Source organism: Capsicum annuum, chromosome 5, assembly GCF_002878395.1.
Source record: "Capsicum annuum cultivar UCD-10X-F1 chromosome 5, UCD10Xv1.1, whole genome shotgun sequence".
Classification (NCBI taxonomy): domain Eukaryota; kingdom Viridiplantae; phylum Streptophyta; class Magnoliopsida; order Solanales; family Solanaceae; genus Capsicum; species Capsicum annuum.
In genome coordinates, this window is record NC_061115.1 from 93,089,371 (window position 1) to 93,099,086 (window position 9,716).

A 9,716-nucleotide genomic window follows, 5' to 3' on the forward strand; every position below is an offset into this window, starting at 1 on the left:
TTTTGAAAACCTGTCTAATTGGCAGAGATTAGTTTAGCAATACTTTACATAATTGTTCATGGATCACTTTTGATATGTAGGTGTTAATTACTAAATATATCAATACTTTCAATAATTGTATATTTTTTCATTATATTATATTTTTCTCTAGATACATGTATACAATGAATGTATCTTTTATCTCTCCTTTATCACTCACCTTTCTCCTACTTTTGTCCCTCTACTTCTTTGTTAAAACACCCTAGGAGTAGGACCCTTGCAAAATTTCTTTGGTTTTGGACTTATTGGACTTAGTACAACTCAAGGGTACCAGTCGTACCCTTGAATACGACTTGTGGGATGGCTTGAGGGTTCAATCACATGTTCGATAGTGTGCTTGGCTTGGTTACTGTCCAAGATATGAATCATCAAGGTATGAGTTGTATCCAATGATATAGGTAGTGCAAGGCAAGATTTATGGTCATGATTGAGTTGTCCTGTGGAGTTTTCATATGGTACAGTTGGTGGGTACGATTGAGTGTACCACTCGTACCTTTAGGTACGAGTTAGGGAGGTGTGAGTCTTATAGAAACTAGTAGGTAGGGCTTTGGCAAGGTCTTAGGTATGAGTTGGGGTACCACTCATACCCTAGGATATGGATGGTATAGGTGAGTCATACCCTTGGACGTGGCTTGATTTAATTTTAAGCCAAGAGTAGTCCGAACATTTCCTACTTCAAAGCCCTTATGTTCTCACATTATGTAACACCCTTGATGACCTCTCATAACAATTATTAAAGGATAGAAACACTCCTAATACTGTCTCAAACTTACTCTTGAAGATTGAAGTCTAGGGTTTCGACATGTGTTCTTCAATGGGCTCAAGAGTAATGTTTCTCTTCAAAATCTTCTTGTATAAGGCACGTACTCCTTCCCTCATTGTTAGTTCCAACTAAAGGCATTTGTATTGAGTTTTAAACATTGATTTATGAATCATGAATGGTAGTTTTCAAAATATATGTTGAGGGTCTTGATGCATATGGTTTGGCATTGGTTTAAACTATGTTTTTATATATTTTTAGTGTTGGTTTGAAAATGTTGGTACTTGTTGGATATATTTTAATAAATGGGTCCTTATTAACCCTAATTATGGTGGTTTATTCATTAAGTTTGGTGTTGGTAAATGTATTCCTTCAACATGTTTGATAAAATGCCTAAAAGAATGTTTCTACTCTATTATTGAACTTTCATTGGAACTCTTGAATGGTTTGGATTGGTAATGGAACCCTAAATGGATTTGGATCATTTTGCAATGTTTAAATGGTTTAAATGATATAAATGCTTTAAATATTTGGCATGATCATAAATGTTTTGGAATGGTTTTAAATGACATAAATAGTGTATATGGTTTGGAAGGATTAAATAGCAAAGCCTTGGTAGCTATGAAATTGGTTATGCTTGTGGAGGACATGAAAATCCCCCGAGTGGTTTAATATGTTTAATGGAAGGGCATATGGAATCCCTTAAACCTACACATGGTTGGCAATGAATAGTACTTGCAAATATAGTTGGTATGATGATACAACTACTAATCACCTTAATTAATAAATGGTTAATGAATTGGATAGTTTCTTGGTAATGGTTTTAAATAGGCAATTATGGTAGGGTGTGTAACAAATACATGGAAGGAGGAAGTCTCAGGGGGACAAAAACTGGAAACTCATATTTGCCAATTTAAGGTTTGGTCTTGGTGACCGTGTGTATGGTCACACTTTATATTTGGGGGGATGTACTAGTCATCCAAGGTTTTCTTTCCTGGTCATGTGGCTTCACGCACTGGGACCCTTTAGCAGGGGTGATAAATCTATATTGCCCGTGGATGATTTAGAAGGGTAAATAAACACAACCCAAGTAAAGGTTTTAAAGGCATGCTAAACCCAGTTCCCTTTGATAGGGGTCAAAGGGGCATCATAGACATCATTAGGAGCCAACACATGAAAACTCAAGCTCGATGTTTGACTATTGATACCTAAATCGAAGATAACAAGGTTGAATCATGGAGAAGACTCAAGTTACACTCTAAGAAAGCCCCTTATTAAGGGACTTTTGGTCATTTCAAAGGAGCAAAGAGGCGCCTATGGAGTGTAACCACTTATTAAGGGCCTTTTGGTAATTTTATTATGTAATAGTTAGCCTAAGTCTTCAAATAGCTTTCTTTAGGTTATTTTCCAGCAACTTTGAACATATTTTTGAGAATACTCATTGAATGTTTAAACAAGTGTAGAATCACTTGACAAGAGTGGATTCACTTGTGGTCAAAGGTAGATTTATTTGGCACTAGTTGCTCGTTTAGAAATGGTGATTGCTTGGGGATTCTAGTTCCATTGAGGTCTCTGTATAAACTTCGTGTTACTTGTATGAATCTTTGGGTCTTAATGTTTGATACACATTTTAGTTTTTAGTATTTGTGCATTTGTATGTCAAGTTATCTATCTATCCTTTTATTTTTATTATTTGTTCATCTTATTCTCATGTTTGTGTTGTGATCTTAGTTTGGGTTATTGTCTGTTTTTGTATACTTCTCGGGTGTTTGATAGTTGGTTTGTATCATTTAGTATCAGAGCAAGACTTGATTTTGTTCCAACAAAATCACTCTTGAGATTGCTGCCTAAAAAATCCAAAAATCTCACAAAAATAGTGCTTTTGTTGTTGTGTCTCAGCCGAAACTATAGTTGTTCTTGTTGTTGTGTCTTGACCAAAAGTTTTACCTTAGATCTGTAATACCCCGCATGTTTCTAAGCTAGGAAGTGAATAAGTATTCCTACATATGAAATCTCCTATCCTATGATTCATACTTGAGTACATGACTTACAATGAATATCTTAGTGATAGGATAGCTTATGATGCATTAAGCATGTTCATATGAGTCACTTAAGGTAATACAAGCTAAGAGTTTTTGAATCCATCAAGTTTTAGTGTTCTATTTTACAAGGGTCATCTTTGAATGAGTATAACTCGATGTTAAGATGGTATTTTGGCTAATTTAGACCCCCAAATTGTAGAGAATCAAATTAGCTTTCCAACAATACCAATTTCGCCTTAATTCAATACCCGAGTGAAAACTTATGGCCATTTTCGTGAAAGAAAGTAAGGATAGGCGATTGGTTAGGCGTCGCCCAACCCAAGCATAGGCGATTGGTTAGGCGCCGTCCAACCTAGCTTAGGAAATCACTTGGGCGCCACCTAAGTCAGTTCCAGGTGCCAAAAACACTCTGTTTTGAGTTATTTTAAGGGTAATTAAGTCTTTTAACACTCCTTACACATCCCTAAACTTAACCCTACGAAATATATAGCTTCTAAACATATTACAACCCTATTATCATCTCAGTGCTCATCATCCAAGAGCACTAAAAGAGAAAAACAACTAGGGTTGCGTAACTAAGCTTGAAGATCCGATTTCAAGGAAATTCCTCTGTCAATCATCAAGAATCTTCCTTCTAAGGTATGCGTGAGCTGATTTATGGATCCCTTTCATCCATAAAGCTTAATAAAACCCCTCTTTTTCATTATAAAGTATGATTTCTATATTTTTGGGTGTTGATGATCATGTTGTTGATATTGGGTGATTCCCAAGATGGAATCTTTATATGTTTTTTTGAATTTCATGATATCATATGAGTTGGAAACATGTAAATTTGGTTGTTCATGATGTATAATTTGATGATTTCACCTATGCTTAAGATGTGCATGTAAGGTGTTTGATAAAAGCCTAAGAAACTAGAAATCATGCAATATAGCTAAATTATGACTAAGTGAAGGATTCATGATATGCCCTTACATTCCAATGACTTCTATGTTGATAATGTGCCTTGTAAATGTTGTTGGAGTACTCATGAACTATTCTTATGAGATTATGCTATGTTTACTTGCAAATGCTACTTATGAACAAGATGTATGATAACCATGCAATCCACATAAACTTCCATGCTATTGGTATGTGTTGCCAATAGGATTATGCAATGAACATGATATTAAGATTGTGCAAGTACTTCCATGTGATATGAAATCCTTTCCATGGAATACATTGTTGATAACCATGCTTAGTATGAGATCCCTACTTATGATATTATAAATTATGGACTCTACTCTTATGATCAAGTCAGTCATGTGTGTCAGTTTCCTTCCATCAATTCCTAGGGGTAATTGTACCCAAAAACTATAGTTGTGTGCCTAGATCCATGTCATGTTTCACGATATCCAAACTCAAGCTATGATTTCATAGACTTCAGTCAATTATGTGACTCAAGAAAACCTTATGATCTTAGTCAGTTGTCAGATATAAGTAACAGTTCGCCAATCAATGGAATTCAATAAGATTAAGTCATGCATAGTCAGTTATTCATGTCCAGTCTCTTCAGATGGGAGTAAAGGTTAGTACCGAGTGGACCCAAGGATGGAAACTTACCCGCCAATTCAGAGTGTGATTCTTAGTAGTCATCTTTGTGTTCTAGAACTACGTAGCCAGCATAGGTTAAGACATCTTAACCCGTCAGATTAGGGTTGATGGGGTGGTTTAACCCATCAGTTTAGGGTTCCCACCATTCTCATTGAGTACCCTCTAGATAAGGGTCACTCAAAGGATGTCCTTACCCGTGGCACGGTATTGACACACCTCCAGTCAGGGCAGAGATTGGACCCCAGCTTAGCCATAACAGTATACATGGGGCATGTCGGTTAAACACTACTTCCCATAGTTTCAGTATCAGTCTCAGTAAAAGAACTCAGGGCGTCCTTCAGATTTCAGCATATACAGTACTGTCAGATACAGTTGACCATGTTATCAGTTTCAGTATTAGTCATGACAGTTATCAATAAACCATGTATTAGCTTACAGGTCATGCTATCACGTATTCACGATCCCAATTTCTATATATGTGTGTTTGCACTCCAAGTTCATATTAGTCAGTCAGTATTGTTCATGTATGAAATCCTTTATGTTCAGCCTACCTTCCTCGTATACTTAGTACTCCAGTTGTACTGATGCATTTGTGCTATGGTGCTTTATTTTCATGTTACACCATAGGTTCTGAGACACGAGCTCCAGACCAGCAGTAGCGGTAGCATTCCAGTCGCAAAGACATAGTGAGTCCTCATTGATTCGAGGATAATATGATTTGATACATTTATTTATTTCTTCAATTCAGTTTTACGGAGTTAGTTGGAGACATGTTCCTTCAACTCCTTATTCAGATAGTTTAGAGGCTTTTAGATTTACGTTCAGATTTATGTTCAGATTTGCATTCAGATTGAGTTGTTTTGGGTAGTTTCACCCACATGATTCTATTCAGTTGAACCTTATGGCCTTACAGTTCTATGTATTCCTCATTATTTTATCATGATTTGTAGTATACAGGTACAGATATCAGTCATGGGTTAGCTTGTGGTCCCTCGGGGTCATGAGCACCGTGTAGCATTCTGGTTTAGCGAATCGGGGTGTTACAAACTTGGTATTAGAGCCTAAGGTGCAATAGAGTCCTAGGAAGTCTGAAAGCCGCATCTAGTAGAGTCTTGTACATGGGTGTGTTGCACGCCACATTTATGTGCGGGAGGCTATAAGATGTTTTAGGAATAGTCCCCTTTCTTCATTATTCATGTCATGCTAGTGAGCATAATCACAAGTTAAACTCTCAGTCTAATTAATTCTTCTCTTATTCCAGACCATGGCCCCAAAGAGAAGAAACCAGCCAGCTCCTCAACCCAAAGATCCTTTGGGTGAACATGTTTCCCATGCGGAGTTTAGAGCCGTATTTACCACACTTTCCCAGTCCATGGATGCATAGACTGAACAGCTACCAGTTATTCTGGCTAATCCATTGGCAAATCCCAAAGCATCTAGGGTTCGGGACTTCACCTAGATGAACCCTCTATCTTTCCATGGGTGTAAGTCTGATAAGGACCCTCAGGAGTTCATTGACCAAGTCTAGAAGGTCATTGACATCATGAGTGTTACTTCTATTGAGAGTGTTGAGTTAGACACCTTCCAATTATAGGATGTTTCTCATGAGTGGTACAAACAGTGGAAGTCTGAGAGGTTAGATGATACAGGCCCTATCGAGTGGGAGGAATTTTTCACAGCCTTCTTAGGCAGATTCTTTCCCCAAGAGCTGAGGGAAGCCAAAGTTCTTGATTTCATCAACCTCAAGCAGGGGAATATGACGGTTAGGGAGTATTCTCTCAGATTTACTCAGCTAGCCAGGTATGCTCCTCATGTGGTTGCAGACAATAGAGCTAAGATGAGCAAGTTCGTGTCAGGAGTTAATGATAGCATGGTAAATGAGTGTAGGTCTGCGACGCTGATCGGTGATATGACCTTAGCCAGACTCATGACCCATGCCCAGCAAGTAGAAGAGCAGAAGTTTAAGACTAGGGAGAGACAGAACAAAAGAGCAAGGTCAGGTAATTTCAACTTTGCTTACCCCAAGTTAGATGGAGGAAATCGTTCACAGTTTTGCTCTAAGACAGCCTTTCCAGCTCCTTTCTCTGCCAGCGCTCTAGTGCCGAAGTTCATAGATGGCAATAGAGACAAAGCGCCAGGCTCTAAATCTCAGGGTAGTTTTAGCAGTGCCCGAATGAATCCCCTTTGTCAGACTTGTAGTAATAACGACAAGGGCATTTGCAGAGCCGGTACTGATGTCTATTTTGGTTGTGGCAAGCCAGGCCACAAGATTAGGGAGTGTCTGCAGTCAAGTCTTCAGGGTCAGCAAAATTATTCTACAGCTCAGTCCAGTCGCTCGAACCAGCAGGGTACCATTTCCAGTGCTACCAGTGGGCAACGCCCAAACAGACTTTATGCTCTTCTGTCCCGGCAGGATCAGGAAAATTCTCCTGATATCATTACTAATACGTTACATATTTTCCATGTTCATGTTTATGATTTGCTAGACCCAGGTGTATCTTTGTCTTTTGTTACTCTATACATAGCAGGCGATTTCAGAATCAGTCCCAAAGTCCTAGCAGAGCCCTTCTCAGTCTCTACCCAAGTAGGTAAAACTATTATAGCCCGGCAGGTATATAGGAACTGCCCGGTTATGATGTCTCAGAAATCCACATCAGCAGATTTAGTAGAGTTGGAGATGACTAATTTTGATGTCATTCTCGGCATAGATTGGCTTCATTCCTGCTATGCCACAGTTGACTGCAGAAATAGGATAGTTCAGTTTCAGTTCTCGAATGAGCCCGTCCTAGAGTGGAAGGGTAGCATTTCAGCATTCGGGGGTCAACTTATTTCCTACCTTCGGGCAAGGAAAATAATTTCTAAGGGGTGTTTGTATCATCTCGTGCATGTTAAAGATTCCAGTTCTGAATATCCTAGCCTTGACACAGTCCGTGTTATTAATGAATACTCAGATATCTTTCCCAAAGATCTTCCAAGCATTCCTCCTGAAAGGGAAATAGACTTCGGCATAGACCTTCTTCTGAATACTCAACCTATTTCTATTCCACCATACAAAATGGCACCAACAGAACTCAAGGAACTGAAAGATCAGTTGAAGGATCTCTTAGATAAGAGATTCACTAGACCCAGCGTTTCCCCATGGGGTGCGCCAGTATTATTCATGCACAAAAAAGATGGTTCTCTCAGGATATGTATTGATTACCGTCAACTCAACAAGGTCATGGTCAAGAATAGATATCCTCTTCCCAGGATTGATGATCTATTCAACCAACTTCAGGGTGCCAGTTACTTCTCCAAGATAGACCTCAGATCAGGCTATCATCAGATCAGAGTTAGAGAATGTGACATTTCGAAGACAGCTTTCTGTACTCGGTATGGTCACTTCGAATTTTTAGTCCTGTCATTTGGTCTTACCAATGCCCCCGCAGATTTTATGGATTTGATGAACAGTGTGTTCAAGCAGTACTTGGACATGTTTGTCATAGTCTTCATAGATGATATTCTGGTCTATTCTCGCGTAGAGCGAATCATGCAGACCATCTCAGGATTGTTCTTCAGACTCTCAGGGATCACCAATTATTCGCTAAGTTCAGAAAGTGCAAATTTTGGCTAACATCAGTAGCATTCCTTGGCCATATTATTTCCGGTGATGGAATTAGAGTAGATCCTCAGAAAACCAGGGCAGTAAAAATCTGGCCCAGACCCGTATCTCCATCAGATATTAGGAGTTTCTTGGGTTTGGTTGGCTATTATAGATGGTTTGTCAAGGGATTTTCTTCTATTGCATCTCCCATGTCCAGATTGACTCAGAAGAAGATTAAGTTTTGTGGTCAGATTCATCTGAGAAAAGCTTTCAAGAGTTGAAGACTCGACTCACCTCCGCTCCAGTTCTATCTATTTTAGATGGTTTAGATGGTTTTGTAGTCTATTGTGATTCATCCGGAGTGGGTTTAGGTTGTGTCCTCATGCAGCATGGTAAGGTCATAGCCTACGCCTCCAGACAGTTAAAGCCACATGAGAAGAATTATCCTACTCATGATCTTGAGTTAGCAGCGGTAGTTTTTACCTTGAAGATTTGGAGGCATTATCTATATGGAGTTCATATAGATGTCTTCACAGACCATAAAAGCCTCCAGTATGTCTTTTCCTAGAAAGATCTTAATCTTCGCAGAGAAGGTGGTTAGAGATCTTAAAGGATTAGTGCATGAGTATTCTTTATCATCTGGGCAAGGCCAATGTTGTGGCCGACGCTCTCAGTTGGCTCTTCCTGGTTAGTATTTCTTACGTTGAGGATAGTAAGAAAAAGATGGCTCAAGAGATCCATCATCTTACCAGACTAGGCGTTCGCTTAGTCTATTCTTCAGAGGGTGGTGTATGTATTCATAGTAGTTCAGATTTATTTCTAGTTTTCTAGGTGAAAGAGAAATAAGACGGGGATCCAAGTCTTGTCAAGCTCAAAGAGTCAGTTCAGAATCAAAAAGTCGAGGTTTTCTCCCAAGGGGAAGATGGTGTTCTTCATTATTAGGGTCGTCTATATGTTCCAGGTATATATGAATTGAGGCAGCGAATACTTGCAAAAGCATATGGTGCATGATACTCTATTCATCTAGGGGCCACTAAGATGTACCGCAACATGCAGGAGATCTATTAGTGAAGTGGGATTATGAGAGATGTTGTAGAGTTTGTGGCTAAGTGCTCTACTTGTCAGCAGGTTAAGATAGAGCATCAGAAACCTAGTGGTTCCATGCAAGAGTTCACCATTCCTACTTGGAAGTAGGAAGAAGTTAACATGGACTTTGTGACAGGTTTGCCTAAAACTCATCATCAGCATGATTCAATCTGGGTCATTATAGATAGAATGACCAAGTCAGCTCATTTCCTTCTTGTTCGTACTTCTTATTCCACCGAGGATTATGCCAAACTCTATATCATGGAGTTAGTTAGGTTACACGGTGTTCCACTATCTATCGTCTCAGACAGAGGTACCCAGTTCACTTCTCACTTTCAGAAAGCATTCCAAAAGGGTCTCAGTACCTAAGTCCATCTCAGCACAGCATTTCATCCTCAGACAGATAGTCAAGCAGAGAGGACCATTCAGACTCTTGAATATATGCTAAAGGAGTGTGCAATTGACTTCAAGGGAAGTTGGGACGACCACTTTTCTTTGATTGAGTTTGCATACAACAATAGCTATCATTCTAGTATTCAAATGACTCCATTCGAAACTCTCTATGGTAGGAGATGTAGATCTCCGATTGGTTGGTTCAAAGTTAGTGAGGCCT